Here is a 20282-nt window from a genome sequence, read left to right on the forward strand (position 1 = left end):
TTACTTTCTGATGACACAGCTTGCATTTGACAAAGCAAATGTCATCTGCAACTGTGTCAAAAAAAGACCACGAACTGCAAGTCCTGGGAGCGCCCATTTTCTGTTTTGGAAGAGGATTGCTCCTCACGGGTGCCAAAGTGGAGGTTACAGGCAACCAAGTCTGCCCCCGCCCTCTCCCTCCTCTTTTGGCCGTTCGGGGAATCTCTTCCTCAGAGCTGCTCCCACCACCTTCCTGTGGCTGACGCCATGATGGGTCAAGGACCTCATCATCTCCACTCCCCTCTTCAAGCACCGGCTGGTCCTGGGTTGTCTCGCCAGCACCGTACGCACCAGAAATTGGCAACTGAGTCTCATCATCATCAGTCAGATGAGTACTGAGGTGTGCTGACAATAGGCACTGGCCCACCCGCCTCTTCAGATTCAGAGGGACAAAGCAGATGCGCATCACTGTATACTCCCTCTTCTTCACGCTCTAGAATGTTGCTTGGCTGGCCACCTCTTTCCAAGCCAACAGATTCTGAGAACAGAAGTAAAGATTGAGATGGCTCCTGTCCAGGGCTCTCAGACTGCCTGGGCAATTTGGCAGGTGGTGAAGAGACAGATGGTTGCTCTTCAGTGCTCTGGCCCTGGGAGGATGCGGAAGTCATTGAAGTGGATGTGTTAGCTGCCATCCATCCGACAACGGCTTCAATTTGCTCGTCACGCAGCAGTGGGGTACGGCGTGGTCCTACAAAGCTGTTGCCTGGTAAAAGTGGGGGATGCCGGGTCACTGGTGGCCGCAGCAGACACCGAATCCCTACGTCCTCTCCCTGCTGAATCCCCCCATCCTCTCCCTGCTGAAACTCCACGGCCACGACCACGTGCCTTACTCCCTGCCTTCTTCATCTTGGTAGACTGATAAAGATAGGCAGAAAAGTAAAAAAGGGGGGCTTAGTGTTCTTATTCCTGAACACCTGCTAACCAGTATAAGAAACACTAATTTTGCTAAGAGTGTGTGTACTACACTTTAATATGATCTAATGTGGCCTAGTGGAGTGTTTGGTGAACTTTATTTCCTTTTTTTTGGGGGGGGAAAAATAAAAGGATGTGACCAAAGTTTGAAAGCTATAGTATCACAAACTTTTTGGAGCGATTACAATGCAGGAAGCTAACCTACAATGCAATTGATGAGGCTCCAAAAAATAGGGTGATACTAGTCTGGCTGGCCCTGAAGGGCACAAGCCAGCAAAAAGGCTCCTCTATCTAATCCTATATAGTGTTTGCAACCAACCAATGACAATGGATGCGGATGGAAGCACACTAATATAGGAGCAAAAATCTGGACAAATTAGCTGCAAAAAAAGGACTATGTATGAGGCAGTGACACACGCTGAGCGGACTACAACCAGCGGTGGCTGTAGAACACACTGCAACGTGAGCTGCACTCACACACAGAGAGACCTATCACACAGCCAAAAACAGTGCAGAGAAATGGGCTATAGCACTGAAAGGCTGCTGAAAGGCTCCACTGTCCACTCCTTTAGTGTTTGCAACCAACGTATATGGATACGTATGGAAGCACACTATACAGGAGAAAAAAAAGCAGCAATAAAAGAAAAATGTGTATGAGGCAGAGACACACGCTGGGCGGCCTACAAGCAGACATGCCTGCAGGACACACTACACAGCGTGGGTCTGCACTCACACAGCCCTTGCAGACAGCTATTAAAACAGCGCTGCTGGACTAAAAAAATTCTACAGTGGTGGATTATGTAGCCTGGGTAGAGCAATAGATATGTTTGATGATCGCTATTTCTAACTGTCCCTCACAGTCTTCAACAGCAGCCCGTCCCTAACTGAATTCACAGCAGAGTGCACCCGAAATGGCGGCTGCTGCGGTTTTTATAGTGCATCATGACATCATTTCAGCAGCCAATCACAGCCATGCCAGTAGTTAACATGCCTACATGCCTAACAGGATGTGCCCACACTTCTGAGGATCCCCATTGGCTGAATCAAATCGAACGGGCTCCTAGCATTATGGGAACTTCCGATTCCGGTATTCGATATGAAAAAAGTATCGGAACTAAGTATCGGAATTCCGATACAGCGAATATCGGCCGATACCCGAAACTTGCGGTATCGGAATGCTCAACACTACTAATCTCGAAGATTTTATGATTTTTTTCTTTTTTTGTGACTAGATATTACGTACTTGTCATCTATTCATTATACATGAGGACTTGCTATGATTGTTTTATATCTCTGTCTCATATCTGATACAGCAGACCGACGAGGGCCTGTTGTGGGCCGAAACGTTTCTGAGACTGCACATAATAAAATTTTCTTTCAATAAGGATCATTCAAGTCGAGTGCCAAGTTACTATTTGCTATTCATTTGGGTCTGGGTAACCTACTTGTGCACCCTGCGGTAGTGCCACGCTATACTTATCACAGTTTCTTCCCTTTCGTGAGCACACTGCACGTAATGTCCTCCAACACCTTTTCATATAATAACGATGAAACATCTAATATCTTGGCCAAGTTGAATCTCCCCAGTGAATTCCTCAAACTTCCACCAAAGGAGACCAGAGGGAGAGACCTTGAACGTAAACTACGCCTTCAGATCGATTATGAACTACATTGTGCTACTTTAAGTGAATACCTGCATATACAGAGGATTCCGAGGGGCTTGAGAGTCCCTTTACGCCCTACTTCATTTCGAGATTCAACAGAATTTTGTCAAAAATTTGAATACATACTGAACAAGTGTTTTTTTGATTTGATGACTTTGACTATTGAGCATCTACAACAGGCTATTACAACATCTAAAGAGTCCATTCATAACATTGAGTCTCAGCTGAATACCATAGGTACTGCTGAAGAGCTCTCTGAACTCAAAGCCCGTATCAAAACAGTGACTGATCAACATAGGAGGGATACAGGGAGCAGGAAGAGGGTTAAATTCCAGCGAGACACAGACGATTATGAACAGGGCCAGGTATACCTTTGGCAGTTCAATTCTAATCCTCGTCCCTTTCGCAATTGGTTCTCATTTAGGTCCTCTACTAACCAATCATCAACCGGCTCTGAGACGGAACAACAGGAATATCATACTAACCGGGTCGTTTTTTAGGACAGCGACAAAGAAGATCACGAGGAAGAGGATCCGCAGGGGCAGAGGAAAGAAGGGCCCCCGACTCCAACAGAATAACTCGATCACAGGTACCAACCAGTTGGTTATAAACATTTCCTCTAGGGCTCTAAGCATAGCCGAACAGCCGAACACTCCCTATTACAAAAGGGTCTATCATTCTGTCCATCTTATAAGCTTGATACTTTTAAAATGGACATGGAGCGACAAAGATTTTATCGGTCACTCAGATTGAAGGTTCACTTTTCAAAAGAGAATGCATTAAGGCCTGTACCATCATCAGCCAATATTAACCAATGTGTTATATCTGCTGCTAGTTTAGGCTTACGGTCTAGAAGTTCATACATCCCCCCACATGGTTCACATGCCCTAGAGACCTTCATTGATTTTGTGAATGACTGCTTCAATAAATTGAGACAGGATATCACTAGTAATAAGCTCCACCATCCTTCTAACCTTGATTCTACAGATTTTCAAGCCCTTCAAAATCCACAGTCTGATAACAATATAATAATAAAACCAGCAGATAAGGGCGGAGCTGTTGTTGTCATGGATAAGACCAATTACATAAGAGAGGTATACCGCCAACTTAATGATACTACGGTTTATGCTAAATTAGAGAAGATCCCCTACAGGACACAAAAAAATATAATCAGGGATGTCCTTACCGAATTTTGCCATCGTAAAATCATCGACACAAAAACAGTCGAATTTCTGACGAACTTACATCCCATAACTCTGGTATTCTATATATTACCTAAGGTCCACAAGAGTCTTGAAAATCCCCCTGGACGCCCTATAGTGGCATCCACGAATTCGGTCTTGTCTCCTCTATCTATCTTCATTGAAAAAATTCTTACTCCTCAGAGAAACACCCTCGTTCCTTTTGGATACAGGTGATTTTCTTAAAAAAATCAATGAATTGGGTCCCATACCAACAGAAGCTTTATTGGTCTCTTTTGATGTCAAAGATTTATATACCTCCATCCCACATAACAAAGGCATGGATTGCGTCCATAATCTACTCACTAGATCCAATTCACACAAAGACATCATTGACCTGACTTTACGCCTCCTTAGGGTCATCCTAACACGTAACTATTTTATGTTTGAAGAAAAGAATTTTCTCCAAACCAGGGGCACTGCCATGAGATCGAACATGGCATCTCTGTACTCCAACAGTTATATGGCTACATTTGAGGAGGAGGTGGTATATGCGGATACTCTTTTTCAAACATACTGCCCTGTAACGTTACATTGATGATGTGTTTTGCATCTGGACAGGGTCACCAGATTCCTTAGACACATTTTTTAATAATCTAAATAAAGCTTGGACAGGTCTCACCTTTACTATTACCAGTAGCAAGACACAGATCAGTTTTTTGGATACTATGATCATCAAGGATGATCAGGGTAATCTTAGTTCGGATCTGTACACAAAACCAACGGATAGGAAAAGTTTCCTTCATTATTCTAGTCTACACCCACCCACAGAGAAAAAGGCAATTCCCAAATCCCAATTTAAAAGAGTAGAAAGGATAGTCTCCGACCCCGAGAAAAGAGCAATACGCTTACAACAGATGGATTCTAGATTCAGGGAACGCGGCTATCCACCAAACATACTTACAGAAGCTTTGGACACACATATGACCACTAGTACGGAAGTATCTTCCCGTTTACCATTTATCCATACCTACCACCCATACGTTAACATCCTTCATAAAACCATAAGGAAGCATTGGAGCCTTTTTTCTACTGCACATCCAGAGATTCCTGAATTTCGTAATCCTTTTCTTCCTTGCTACAGGAGACCGAACAACATACGAGACTCCCTCATCAGGGCAGATATTGGTCCTAAACAGAGAATATCTACACAGAGGTTCTTACAGAATCCTCATATGGGCACATATCCCTGTCTGCATTGTCATCAATGCAATAATGTACAAAAAGGTGACGCTTTTTTTTATCCACATTCAGGTAAAAAATACCCGATTAAGGACTTCTCCACTTGCGATACGAACTACGTAATTTATCTGATTAAATGCCCCTGCGGGCTCCTCTACGTGGGAGAAACAACTCAGGCAATACGTGATAGGATTAGTAAACATAAATCTACTATCAGATGTCAGAATTTACTTCTCCCCTTACCCCATCATTTTCATACACATGGACATAAAGTCAGCAAGCTTAAGTTCCAAGTCATTGAACACATCCCCATCCCCAGACGCGGAGGAGACCGCATTAGGACTTTAAAACAGAGGGAATCGTTCTGGATACATGAGCTGCAAACATTGGCCCCTAAGGGGTTAAATAGGGAATATGATTTGTTATCTGTAATGTGACTTTATTGTATTATAATGTGTATGTTATCTTTACAGTAATCATGGTTTTTCTTGGTTTTCAGAGGGTTATAGAAGGGTCTATATCTTTATTTCCTAGGATTATATAATTGCCATCATCAATATTAATACTGTTTTTTTCCTCTGTTTTAGAGTCGTCTCTACTGATAACAAATCGATTACCTTCACGGGTCACGTCCATCTGACCTTCACTGCACCACCAATCTCACCCGACTATGATTATCAGCAATTCACCTTACTATGTTTCTCTATACTATAAATGCGATGGGTAGGTTCATATTATATATTGTGATATATTCAGCTTATATCCCACCACTTATTACTCTCTTACCTGACCTGGTAAACCTAGCCTTTCTCCAATATATTACATATCCTAACTAATGATTTATAAATATATCTAGAATTTGATATTTCTCCTTACTATACCCGCTTTATTTGACAGGACTATTCTCCTTTATCATGAACGTCATATTAATCTCTTTATAGCTATGGGCCACTTGCCAGCCCTGACATGGAGTCCGATTACCCCTCCCATTCCTGACATGTGACCCTGTTTCACTCATTCTATTGGAGCAGCACGTCTACTCCTATTCTCTCCATTACTGAACACATAGGGCAATGTGATTGACAATGTGAGTCCCATTACCCCTCCCATTCCTGACATGTGACCCTGTTTCACTCATTCTATTGGAGCACGTCTGCTCCTATTCTTTCTATGACTGAGCACACAGGGCAATGTGATTGACATGTTCAGCCGGGCACTTCCGGTTTACTACTTTCGGTCGGCGCGATCTTAGTCCCGCCTCACCAGCATAAAAACATGCCGGTTATGGATATTTGAGCTGTCATACAAGCGGTGGATACCGCATTTTGATCTGCACACCCCAAACCGACCTCCACAAGGTAAGCATTCCTGGTTAATAGCGCTGCCTTTTTTTTCACCACCACTGCTGTTACTAGTATTCACCTGTGCTCCTGCTGTATTACAGCTTTAGGGGATACCACTACATTTATCACACCGCTCATCTTGTGCTCCCTCTCAGCTACAGTCCTGGATGGACCTCTGGTTCAAGAGCACTTAGTTTTTCATATCAAACGCCTGTCTTACATGGTAAGCAGTGATGTGTCAGCCTGTCTTCAGTTTACTGATACTGCCATGCTCAGTTCTTATTGTGATGCACTCTCTCTTATTTTTAGCCCTTTATGGGCATTGACGCATAAAGCCTTATAAAGAAAAAGAAAAAAACAGGTATATTTTATCTTTACCCTCTCCTAACTATTTCAGGCCAAGCATCTCACAATGTGCATCATCCTAATTTGAAGACAAGGAGTTAGATACCGCACCAAAATCAATATATATTGAGTCTGGCTAGTTTACCAGGTATGTATTACCCACGAGTCCTTACCATTTTGCACTCCGCTGTATATTTCTTAATGTTATCTTTACTTATAGCCCATACGCAAACAGTATCAAGTGAGTGCACACCTGCACGCACCTTGATAGCAGGTATATTTAGAATATCATTCTTTTTAAGACCTTGATTACTATGAACCACAATTATCTTACCTCACTGCACTTACCTATTTAGGAATCGATATATACGAAATTAGTCTTTTTTGCACTTGCATTTAGTCACCACACTGTGACATCAGTCGGGTAGGCCTTCTTTTTAATAATCACCTTTTTTTGTCTCCACCTGGTTCTTTGGGCTATTTGGTCATTATGTTTTATGATGTATTTTTTATGGGTAATCTCGATGATTTTGTGATTTTTTTCTTTTTTTGTGACTAGATATTACGTACTTGTCATGTATGCATTATACATGAGGACTTGTTATGATAGTTTTATATCTCTGTCTCATATCTGATACAGCAGACCGACGAAGGCCTGTTGTGGGCTGAAACGTTTCTGAGACTGCACATAATAAAATTTTCTTTCAAAAAGGATCATTCAAGTTGAGTGCCAAGTTACTATTTGCTATTCATTTGGGCGACAATAGACACACCGCGGAGGTACAGGCCGATTACTTGCATCGACAAACTGAGTCATGGCTGGGTAGTCTACATCTTGAGGCAGGCAAGGTAGTCAGTGATAACGGCCGTAATTTTGTGGCAGCCATAGCCCGTGCAAAACTTACACACATACCTTGCCAGGCTCACACTTTGAACCTGGTGGTGCAGTGCTTCCTTAATAATTATCCGGAGTTAACATCCCTGCTACATAAGGTGCGAAGACTGTGCTCGCACATCCATCGCTCAAATGTCCACTCCACTCATATGCAGAAGCTGCAGCGATTGCTCCACCTCCCCAAGCACCGCCTAATCATAGACGTTGCAACAAGGTGGAACTCAACCGTGCACATGGTTGAGAGGCTGTGCAAACAGAGGCAGGCTATAATGCATTTGTGGGAGGATACACAGGCAGGTAGTTTGAGGGAAGACATGGAATTGTCGGGTGTGCAGTGGTCAAAGCTGAAAGACCTCTGTAAAGTCCTTCAGTGTTTTGAGGAATGCACACGGCTGGTAAGCGCAGACGATGCCAACATAAGCATGAGCATCCCACTTATGCATCTGCTCATGCAAAGTTTGACGCACATTAAGGATCAGGCATCTGCAGCGGAGGAGGAGGAGGGAAGCCTTGATGACAGTCAGCCATTGTCTGGTCAGGGAACTGTCCTGGACGAGGTGGAGGAAGAAGAGGAAGAGAAGGAGGAGGAGGATGATGGGGATGATTATTTTGGGCAGGAGGATGCTTCTCAGGGGGCAAGAGAACATGTGAGCGTGCCAAGGTCAGGTACAGTGTTTGTGCGTGACTGTAGGGATGTGGATTTGCCAGAAAGTGCTCCTCCACCCATCAGTGGCAGTGCAGCATTGACAACTGGAACATTGGCCCACATGTGCGATTATGCCTTGCGGATCCTAAAAAGGGACCCCCGCATTGCTAAAATGATGAAGGATGATGACTACTGGCTGGCCAGCATCCTCGATCCACGCTACAAAGGCAAGTTACACAATATCATGCCACAGGAGAACCTAGAGATAATATTGGCTAGCAAACAAGCAACTCTGGTAAACCGTTTGTTTGAGGCTTTCACAACACACCACAGAGGTGCTATTTCTCCCACGGGCCATAGTGGGCACAATGGAAGAGGTGTTCGTGGTGCACACAGCCGAAGTGGCGTTGGAGACAGGGGTTTAATGACCATGTTGTGGAATGATTTCTCAAGTACCGCTCACACGAATGCTAATACTGCATCGATTAAAAGTGACAGGAGACAGCAGTTGTCAACTATGGTTACAAACTAAATCTCCTCCCATATCGATGCTCTCTCTCACAGGTCATTCCCCTTTGACTATTAGGCCTCTAAACTGGACACCTGGCCTGAATTGGCACAATATGCCTTACAGGAGCTCGCTTGCCCTGCTGCTAGTGTGTTATCTGAAAGAGTCTTTAGTGCTGCTGGATCAATCCTGAGAGAAAAAAGGACCCATCTGTTGACCCAAAATGTTGATGATCTAACCTTCATTAAAAAGAACCATGCATGGGTTTCTAAGGATTTTGTCCCACCTTCCCCTGATGACACATAGGTTGCCAGAAAACTGCCTCGCTTTTGTCCTCCTCTTCCTCGGACTTGCCCAATTGCGCCCTTTGCAGCAGCTGAATGTCCAGCCAACACATCAACATATGCCATTTTTTAAACCTCCCTAACTGAGCTGCCCCCCCAACGGCTGGGGTCAACACCTGGTGCACCTGGGCAAGTGCCGTTGCTCTGAACAGGTGGATGGGCCCACTGATGGGCGAAAGCACTGGCACAGGGCCCCTCATAGTACAATACAGTGTCTCTGACGGTGGGGGGGCCCACTCGCCATCAGACACACCAGCGTACTATGAGGGGCCCTGTGCCAGTACCGTCGACCACGAGTGTGCCCCCTGCTTGGTCATGGCCACAGCACTTGCAAGTTGCAATACTTACCTCTCCCTGCTCCACTGCTGTGCAGTCTGGGCAGTTAACCCATTACTTGCCAAATTAGCAATTTTCATTTTTTTTTTAAATGACAGATTTTTAATGATTTGGGTCCTAATGAATCAGAAACATAATTTGCCAAATTTTTACAAGTACGGATTTTTCAGAAAAGGGCGTCCTAATTTTGGGACATTGGCAGAAAGTGATAGCAAAAACTCAGAAAAGATAGAACTTATTCAACTTTATTTTTTTGCATTTTTTGCTTACAAACTATTATGCAAACAATATGTTTATGCACTTTTTTTCAAAATATTATATTACAAAATTCTCCAAATAACTCAGTTAGTTGAATGGAATACATCAAAACACTTAGCATGAAGGGGAACATCACACCGTTTGCAAATTCTGTTTGTTTTTTACTTACATAAAGCACACCTTCTTTGTGTAGCAATTGGCTCTATCAAATGATTACCAGGACGTCATCACTAACTCGGCCACCTAATAGTTTAATCCGTTGAGGTCCACATCGCTTTGGGGTTGATTGTGTTCTTTTGCTTAGCTAGGCCAATGCAATCCTCCTCCTTACACTTAACAGTGGCACACTTTCTTCTGGTTTTGCCTTTTGATATGCCCTCCAGGTGTTGACAATGGCAATGTCTATCATTTGAGTGAAAAGGGGCCACAACCACATTTCGGAACGGATTCTGACACGTTACAGGGAGATTTGTTTGTCCAATAAATCAACTCCCCTCATGTGGGAATTATATTCCTGAAGCATCAGCAGCATTGAGATTTGGACATGTTTTTTCTGTTTTTGAGAGTAACTACGAGCTGTTGACAAAGGCTCTATTGTGCTGAAGTTCGTGCCAAACTTGACAACCTTATTATCCTTCCATTTCACCACAAGAATGTTATTTGCTTTATCAAACCGGTAATCACAAAATCCTCTTTCCTTTTGTTTTTCAATCTCCTTCCTTGGCATAAGAGGACACTGTTTTGTGCGATTTTCTCTCATAGTGCCAGTAGCTTGGATGTTTTTGTTTTTCAGCATCACCAGAGCATCAATACTTGTAAAGAAATTGTCAAAAAATAACTTGTAACTGAATGACTGGGAATTAGGAATTACATTTGTAAGTTGTGAAATTACGCTCAAGCCTAACGGTCCTTCCTCTTTGTCAGACTTACCACAGTATGGCACAAATTTGTAGAGGTAGCCATTGGAACTGCACAGACACCAAATTTTGTAGCTGAATTTTATTGGCTTACCTCGCATGTACATTTTTGTAGGGTGTTTGCCATAGTAGCGGACCATCATTTCATCTAAGGAAAGTTCCTGGTGGAATACACCAAATTTCAGGAATTCTTTCCCCTGTACTTCAAAGAATAAACTAACTTTGTACATCTTGTCATTTAGGTGTATATATTTTTTAATTTCCCTAAAACGGTTCTTTGACATTGCTTTGTACACCAATGGAACTCCCACATCTTGAGCTTGTTCCCAGTACATGTCCTCTTGGGGGAGAGAATGATATCCAGACAGTAATAATATGCCTAAGAAAACTTGTAATTCTTCCTCGCTGATGGAAAAGGAGGGTTTATTTTTTTGGTTTGCATATAGCATGCTTTAGGTCAAAATAATATCCATAACATCATGGGAAAAAAACTCTTCAAATACTTGAGCTTCTTTTTTATTTTCTAAAAGGTCACAAATGTTGCTTATTTCGGACGTATCCTGGTCCGCACTGCTTTCATATGTTGGTTGACATTTTTTCCATTTTGGAGTTGCTGCACATTGTAATATTTCTGTTGCATTTCTTTTTTCTTGCTCACAACTGGTTTTGAAGTTTGATTCCTTGGTCGTTTTCTGCTACTGGTACTTGAAGTTCCTGCTGAGGTGGATGGTAAATTCTCACTTGATGCCACCTCAGGAGCCTCTTCAATTTCTGTTGAAGTGTGCAATACCTCCAAAGTTCCTGCTATATCATTCAATTCATGAGCAAAAAGCTCATTTTCCTGAAAATCTTCCTCATCAGTTGCCTCATCAGGGTCAGGGGGCACAATCACTACTTCAACATCAGAAACTTCCTCTTCTTGGTCATCTAATTCCTCAAGATAACCTAGTATTTCATCAACAGTAAGTCCTTTTTTATATCGATATGCCATGCTCTTACTGCTGATACAACAAAATCAAAAATTAGTATAGTAACATTTAGAAAACTATAGATAAAAATATATATTATTATTTTAAATATATTTCACTATCCATTCATAAAACAAGCTAAATAAACAATTGTGATGAATAAAAACATAAAATACCAACCTTATATACTGTGATCGTAAACAATGTCTGACAAGCCAGCAAGTTACAGGGTCTGTTCTCCTGAGTGTCTCCAGTACAGCTGAGATATCAGGTTTCACAAAGCATATATAGTCAGAAAGGTACTGGGGAAGGGATTTCCAGACTATCTGGTAAGAAGGAAGAAATTAAACTAAAAGACCTCGTCCTGACATATCAGTTGTAAATGATTTAGGGTTATGTATAAAAACTAGTGAATCAAACAAAAATTTCCATGTAAGAAAAAACATCGAAAATAGATGGGACGGCAATTTCACTTGAATATAACTCTGGCCTTGGTAAATCTACATCAATGTCATTGCATTATATACCTTCCTTCAAGTATAAACAATAGTTCTAATAACTTTGTGATCACAGAACTGTGATTTTAAATAATAATTTCGGCTTATGATCCTAATTTTGAAAAAAACTCGAAAATAGGTGCTTTGAAAGCTCTCTGGGTGGAAGAATATTCAATTAAAAATGACAATGACATGATTTCCTGTTTTGAAAACATTCATTTTACAAACACAACACAAAAAATTGGACCTACTGTAATTATAAAATCTTAGTTGCTAGAAGCAAAAGATTAGGCATCCCAAAAAAAGGACATTGGTAGATAATGGGATTTTATCCTTCACAGGGAGGGCCACTAGAAATTTGGGGTATTGATCGATGATGGTTAAGATGTAGCTATGGCCTGTCCTGCTGGTCTCTACCTTCAGATGATCAATGGCTACCATTTGTAATGGACGTCAACTTACAAGCGGATGCAGTGGTGCTTTATGATCACCTTTCACAGTTGTGATAGTCACAGACGTGTGACATTCCTGCCACCATTTTTCAATGTCTCCTCTCATGCCAATCCAATAGAATCACCTACAGCATGTGGCTTGTCTTTTGCACTCCAAAATGACCAGACACATCATGATAGGCAGTGAGGACCATGTCTACATCTCTCCCTGTGATCACAATTTGATGGAGACGAGTAACGGTGATGTGATCCACGCTACAGCAATAAAGCAATCCTTTCTTCACAAAGAACCATTTTCGCTGTCTCCACAGACACAGTAATTGAGGGTCTGCATCGCCTCTGCAACATCTACCGGGAGGTTTTCCCGCGATGAGTAATCCCCAAATTTCTGCTAACATTCGACTTTCCGTCTGTACTTGTATCCATGTAGTTTCTAGTAGCGGAGAGTCTGGACTGGCTTACTGAGATTGAAATATATACAAAGATTTTAAAGTACCACAACACTGTATACTGTTGTACGCTTTGACTACCTTTCCCTTTTTCTACTTTTTAAATTCTGGTGTAATACATAGTGAGCCTGTGAGTGTCTGTGTCTGACGCTGGAAGTATAGATGGAAATTTACAAATACCCCTAGACTGGATACACCTGCCATGTGCTGATACAGTACCTTTGTTCCAAATTTTGTATTACGGTATCATCCATAGTGAGTGAGCGTGTGTGGTTTTCGCCTTCTATATATACGGTCAATCAGAGATTCCAATTTTTACCCTATACTCGATACAGCTTATATCTTGTTATACAGTACCTTTGTTTGACATTTAGTATTACGGTCAAATCCATACTGTGTAAGCACCTGAGAGTGACTACGGGACTATGTATATGGAGATTTCAATTGTACCCTATAATATATATACTTGCTATCTTGTTATCCAGTACCTTTTCTACAACATTTTTTATTATGGTCAAACCCAGACTGAGTGAGCGTCTGAGGGTGACAACGGAAATATATACCGAGATTTCAAATTTGGCCAACACTGTATACAGCTGTACGCTTCTGATACAGTAACCTTTTTAGCTATTTAGATTCTGGTGTAATCCATAGTGAGCCTGTGAACGTCTGTCTGTTACTCCGCCAATATATTAGAAGCTTTAAGATTACCCCAACACTGTATACAGCTGTACGCTTGTGTTACATTAACCAATTACAGCTTTTCATATTCTTGTGTAATCCATACTGGGCCTGAGAGTGTTTGTGTCTGCCTCCTGAAATGTATACGGAGATTCAGAATGTTTACACTATACTATATATACCTTGTATCTGGTGATATTGTACCCTTTTTCAACTTTTTATTTTATTGGGTAATCCATAATGAGCCTGTGAGCATCTGTGTATGAATCGTGAAATATATACAGAGATTTACTGTTATCCCTAGACTGTATAGAGCTGTACACTTCTGATACAGTACCATATATCTTCTGGTATTTTGGGTCCATTTTCCAAAACATGAGGAAGTATGGTGAAAGAGGACACGGACGTGGGCGTGGGGGACCACCTGGTACTGATGGTGGTGGTGGTGCATCTGCTGGTAGTGCCAAAAACACAATAGCAGCTAAGGCAGGAGGTGTTAAGCCTGCATCATGGTGTAGCTCTGTAAGGTCTGTAAGGCTCCGTTTTCTGGGAGTAGGTAGACTGCTTTTAAAGCCGGAGCATCAGGAACTGTTTTTGGCTTACATTGCTGAAACAGCCTCCAGCTCTATTGCCTCCTCTTCTGAAGTTTAACAAAATGCAAGCACTGAGTCGTAAGTGCAGGCTTCTGGTCAGGAGCAACCCCTTTCCTTGTGTCCTTCACCCACACCAAAAGTAAAGGATGCGGCAGCACACACTTCAGATTACTCTATGGAGCTCTTTTCACATACTGGAGCATTCCAAATGGGGGACATCAGACACTGGAGCAGCATTTACGGGGCCCATTGTACACTGGAGAATTAGAAATGGAGCCCATTATATATGGAGCATTATTTAGGCCCATAACACACTGGAGCATCATCCATAGGGACCATCATATACTGTAGCATTATGTGGAGCTCATCATATACTGTATGGAACATTATATGTGACCAATTATTCTGTATGGAGAAATATATGGGGCTCATTATTCTGTATGGCGCACAATGTGGTAGCCATAATACTGTATGGAGTAATATACTGTCCTTCTTTTGAGCTATTGTACAATTTAAAATAGATCAGTCATGTCATGTAAGCAGTGAAGTATTTGTCATTCTACTGTACCTATATTTCTGTGCCGTATCGGAGCATCATGAGTTGTGGTATGTGTTAGGCCTCTTTCACACATCAGGTTTTCGCCGTCAGGCGCGATCCGGCGCTTTTGACAGAAACCGGATCCGGCGAAATGCAATGCCGGATCCGGTTTCCCCCCCATTGACTTGCATTTGCGCCGGATCGCGCCGGATGGCCATGTGTTTCATCCGGTTTTCGCCGGATCCGGCAATATGTCGCGATCCGGCGTCTGGAAAAAACGGCTACTGTAACGTTTTTTGTCTCCGGCGAAAAAGCCGGACACGCCGGATCCGGCGCGTCCGGCTTTTTCACACAATGAAAGCCTATGAGCGCCACAATGCGCCTGATCCGGCGAAAGCCGGATCCGGTTTTTTTGGTCTGAGCATGCTCAGTAGCTCTGCCCACAAGACATATATAAAAGCAAGACAGTGGGACCCACAGCCACACCCAACATGCCACCCAAGAAAGCAACCAAGCGCAGCAGGAGAAGGCAGGAGACCACTGCAGCACCATCAGCACCACCACCACCCCAAATGGAGCAGCAAATGGAACATGCTGAGGAGGGGAGGCCAGCAGCAGATGAGAGACGGTAATTATCAAATCCCCCATTCCTCCAAACTAGGGCTATTGAATATCAAGATATTCATTGGCCCTTTGTTTCTCTTTATTCAACAGCCGCCCAATAGATGCAGCAGCAGCAGCAGCAGCAATGGCAGCAGCTGGAACACCACCCACAGGCATGGAGTGTGGCCACCAGGAAGACAGCACATCATCTTCTGGGAGCCCTCCCTCGCATCGTCAGCGTTTGACAGTAAGTTTTTATTTCCAAAATCCATCATCTCTGTAATATATGTCTATTCATTGCCTTTTATTTCAAAACAGGATTCACAAGATGAAGAGGAGCTCCCAGAAGAAGAAGGAAGGGGTGGACAGACACTTGGAGTGGGCTCACAATTGGTAAGTTTTTTGCATCAAACGCAGAAACACAACATCACACTACACACAACACATAGAAAACAATGTTCTGCAGACCACACACAGCAAACAAATGCCTACATCCAAAGACATAACATTTTTTGTTTTCTTCTCTAGTCTTCCCAATCTGGTGCTCGGCCAAGAGGTCCTCGCAGTGCCTCCCAGGGTCGTCGGCGACAGCAACGCGGCGGTCACCAGCGTGTAAGTATAAATATTTTTGCTTTGTTTTTTTGCACTTTTTATTTCATTTCTTTTGTGGAGGCTAATTATGTTATTTTTGTCTTTTTCTTTAACAGCCTTCACAGCGTGCTCCCGACTCTGACGGTGAGGATGGAGGACTCGATGTGGACCACCTCATCGATCTCGTCAGAGAAAGGGAGCCGCTCTGGAATATGGCTGACCGCCGCCACGCTGACCTTATCGTTACCCGACGACTCTGGGAGGAAATCTGTTCGCTCCTTGTGGGCCGCTGGGAGGACCTCGATGTTCGGGCCCAGATTAAAGAGCGTAAGTATATACAGTACCGGTTGCTTGATGTAAACCAGTGTTTCCCGAACTCCAGTCCTCGTGGTCCCCACGGATCATGTGTTCAGGATTTCTATTTACTATGGAAATCCTGAAAACATGACCCCTGGGGACCATGAGGACTGGAGTTTGTGAAACACTGATGTTGTATACTAACCACTCCTTTCTCGTTTCAGGGAACAGAATTGTGAATCGGTGGCGGTCTGTGAGGGATCGTTTCAAGAAGGAGTTCAATAAAGAGATGCGGGCCCCGAGTGGATCTGGAGGACGCAGGAGCAAGTACAAGTACGCACAAGCCCTGTCGTTCCTCCGGGAAACAATGGTCACTAGAAGGTAAATATTACACACCGCATGTGAAAAAAAATGTTAGATGTAACTTTTTTTTTTCAGCCAGGGCCATACCATGTCAGTATTTTAATTGTTTTTTTTTCTCTTTATTCCACAGCACGGTGAGCAGCACTCGGGAGCCTGCACGATTGGACCCTTCTGAGGCGATCCCTAAGGAGACCGGCACCGAGGGACACTTCGACCGCCCCGGTACATCTGCACCTTCCCAGCCTTCCCACACATTCGACCCATCTGTCCCATCCACCAGCACAGGAGCATCGTGGCCGCCTACATTACATGAAGTTGCTGGTGAGGAGATCGCTTTCCCTTTACCCCACCCTTCTGCCCCTGCCACCTCTAGTACACCTGCGGGTACTGGGCGGCAGCGGTAGAGGGGTCAGGAAAAGAGTTATGCGCCAGAGTTCTTGCATCTGAATGCATCTTTCCAGAACTGTCTAAAAGTCTTGTCAGAGCAAATCTCCGCAGGCTTTCAGCAGATCAACTCCAGCATTCTGGAGGTGAAGACACTTCTGCAAACCATGCATTCAGAAGCAAGATCTTCGCCAAACCACACCTTTTTCAGGTCTGTTGTGGAGCGCATGGCAACACTATCTCCTACCCAGCAGATGCATGTAACGCATTCGTGCCACGGTGCTCTACAGCAGGTTACCTCCCAACCTCCACCTCCCACCACTGTAGTTCCTCCACCTGCACCCCCTCCAGCCACTTTCCATCCTCCCCCTCCTATTACATCTGCACCCCCTCCAGCCACTTTCCATCCTCCCCCTCCTATTACATCTGCACCCCCTCCAGCCACTTTCCATCCTCCCCCTCCTATTACATACCAGCAACCTCACCAGTACCAGCAACCTTCCCAGTACCAGCAACCTCCCCAGTACCAGACATCTCCCCACTTCCAGCAACCTGCCCCGTACCAAACTCCTTCCCCGTACCAAACTCCTTCCCCGTACCAAACTCCTTCCCCATACAACTTTCCATCAACATCATCTGCTCCTACAGTCCCTGCCCAATCCTCCACTCCACCGCCCACCACCTCTTCTGCCTCCCACATGTCCACCCATTCTGTAGCTTTTTCCACACCATCACCTCTAACTGTTCCTTCCCCACCAGGATCCCAGTCCTCTCTCCACACTCCCATTGTCGAAGTGTCCCGCAGCCCCTCCAGCAGTATTTCCACCCCACACTACACCGAGTTATAATGTTTTTTTTGTAATAAAAATGCCCATTTGGTTGGTTTCAAACCTTTATTAAAAAAGTTTTTTTAACTTTAAAAACAGTTTACACAAAAAAAAATATTTTAAATAAAAGTTAAATTATTGTTTACACTGGTTGTCTGTCATTTCTTTCTGCGGCGAAATATGTTTAAAAAAAAGGTTAAATACAGGGTATTTAAAAGGTAAAAAGGTATTCAAAACCAGGTATATAACTGTGGGTAAATTTTAGCTTTTTGCCACAGTTGTGTTCCTGGTTGTGTTTGAAGCAAAGTATTTCACCTGAAATGTTGTGTTTATTGTTGGTGATTTCCTAACAATGTACACAACTTTTGTTAAAAGGTGAAATACTTTGCATAAAACACAACCAGGTACACACCTGTGGCCTAAAGCTAAAAATAGTAAGACCATGACAAGATAGCCAACTTTGGTTGGCAAAGGTATATACTGTTGGTCCAGAAGGTACACAAGTTTGGTTAGGGCACAAATCTTTCACACTCTGTCATCCTGCCAGTGTACTCTGCCTTGAGGTGACATAAAGTATAGTGCAAAATTGTCCCTCATTACTGAAACCGTCACAGAACTTCTAGTGGTAATATTTCCAATGACAACATCCATCTTCGCCAGTAACTTGCTCTTCTCTCCAACCTGCACTTTCTCCTCTACAACCTGTCAAAGAAGGGCTGTAGGAACATGCTATATATAGTTTTCCAGTTGCCAATCCCGTTCGGAAGGCCACAAGGGTCAATTTTAAAAACCAGATCCGGCGTAATCCGTCGAAAAACGGATAGAAAAACGGATGAACCGGATGAGACGGATCCGGTTTTGTCTGTCAAGAACAAGACGGATCCGGCAGAAAACCGGATCCGGCACATCAGGTTTTACAAAACATTTGCCGGATCCGGCATTCCGGCACGACGCCGGATCGCGCCTGACGCCGAAAACCTGATGTGTGAAAGTAGCCTTAAAGGGGCGCACTGACACTCTTTGACCCAGGGCACACGAAAACCTGGAGCCAGCTCTATCCCCCCACAACTTTAGCCTAAAAACCCGCAGTTTTCAATGCGTAACTATTATTATGAAGTAAATTAAGGTTGACAAGCTTCAGTAATAAGAATTGATGTCGTTAGCATTGAAATGGGCACTGTAGGTGTGTTTACTGTCCTCCACTCCCTGCTGACTTTGCTTCCCCATTGACTTGCATTGGGTTTCGTGTTTCAGTCGGCCTCCGACTTTTCCCTATAGTCTGCCGATTTCGTTCGACCTGACTTTTGCGACCCGACTCGACCCTAAAAAAGGCAAAGTCGCTCATCTCTTGTTATAATTTTAGCAAATAGTAATGAATAGAATGTTAGTGTCTAAAGGCCCCGTCACTAGCGAGATCACTGATTTTTGTGATGCCACAGCGATCTCGCCAGAGAGATCGCTGTGTGTGACGGGGATCAGAGACTGATCAGAGACAGGCTCCGTGTGGAGAAGATAATGCCCGCAACTATATCGTGATACATATAATAATGAGGCATATAAGATTAGACATGCAATATAGTTACAGCAATCTGTTGCATAATGCACATACATAATAAAAGAGACATTGATCTATTGTAGGATTCCAAACTGAAAATAATAATAATAATCTTCTCCACACGGAGCCTGCATTCTCAACATCACTCTCAGACATGTTCGCTCATAGCGCAATCAGTACAATGATATTCCCACCCCTTGACGTCCCCTCTTTATAAGAAGCATTTCCATCAGGCGCTACTGCACATGCGCGGTCTTTTCCGCGCCATCTTCTTGGTGGTTCCCCCAATATGGGGCGACATGGCTTCATTTTACAGTGCATGCGCCGGCGTCTGACGTCACTTCCGGTCAGGTGACCGACCCAGGCGTTGATAAGAGCGCTGATACAGACACAGTGCTCACTCACTGCACAGGCACGGAGGTGCCTGCATCTCCCACTGCCACCAATGATCGTAAGTAATATGCCTTAAAGGAACCACCGCTATACCACCAACGTAGCCCCTCTCTTCCTGCATATTTATTGGCATTTTTTCTCTTTCAAGGTAGTTTTTTGGCACACTTGCATAACTCAGGAATCTGGACTACTGGCTATAGAGGTATCTAACAATTGTTTCCACTGATCTCACCTTTTTTCTATATATACATTAAGGCATTGCTAAAGCCATATGTGATACTATATCAATTTGAGAGAATGTACTACACTCTATATACTATAGATGCCTCATAAGAACAACTACTATACCATCAATATAGCTTCCCCTTTCTTGTCCCCATAGGGACATTACTTTTCAATGCAACTTTGTCACACCTCAACAATTTTGGCATTTTCAGAATCAGGACCACTAATCTCTGAGG

The 20282-nt window shown here is 43.4% G+C and overlaps 1 long non-coding RNA gene across 2 annotated transcripts in view; it reads left to right on the forward strand.

The window, feature by feature from the left end:
• Positions 1-6231: 6231 nt before the first annotated feature.
• Positions 6232-20282, forward strand: part of LOC141086098 (uncharacterized) — a 187087-nt gene continuing 173036 nt past the window's right edge. Inside the window, exons 1-2 of one of the 2 annotated variants that reach the window (XR_012231506.1) lie at positions 6232-6396; positions 6779-6874. This is a non-coding gene — a long non-coding RNA (uncharacterized lncRNA). Of the gene's footprint in view, positions 6397-6514; positions 6605-6778; positions 6875-20282 lie in introns of those variants that run through there. The other variant, XR_012231507.1, reaches the window with a different exon arrangement.

This window comes from Dendrobates tinctorius, unplaced genomic scaffold (assembly GCF_039654945.1).
Source record: "Dendrobates tinctorius isolate UK_male_01 unplaced genomic scaffold, ASM3965494v1 ptg000030l, whole genome shotgun sequence".
Classification (NCBI taxonomy): Eukaryota; Metazoa; Chordata; class Amphibia; order Anura; family Dendrobatidae; genus Dendrobates; species Dendrobates tinctorius.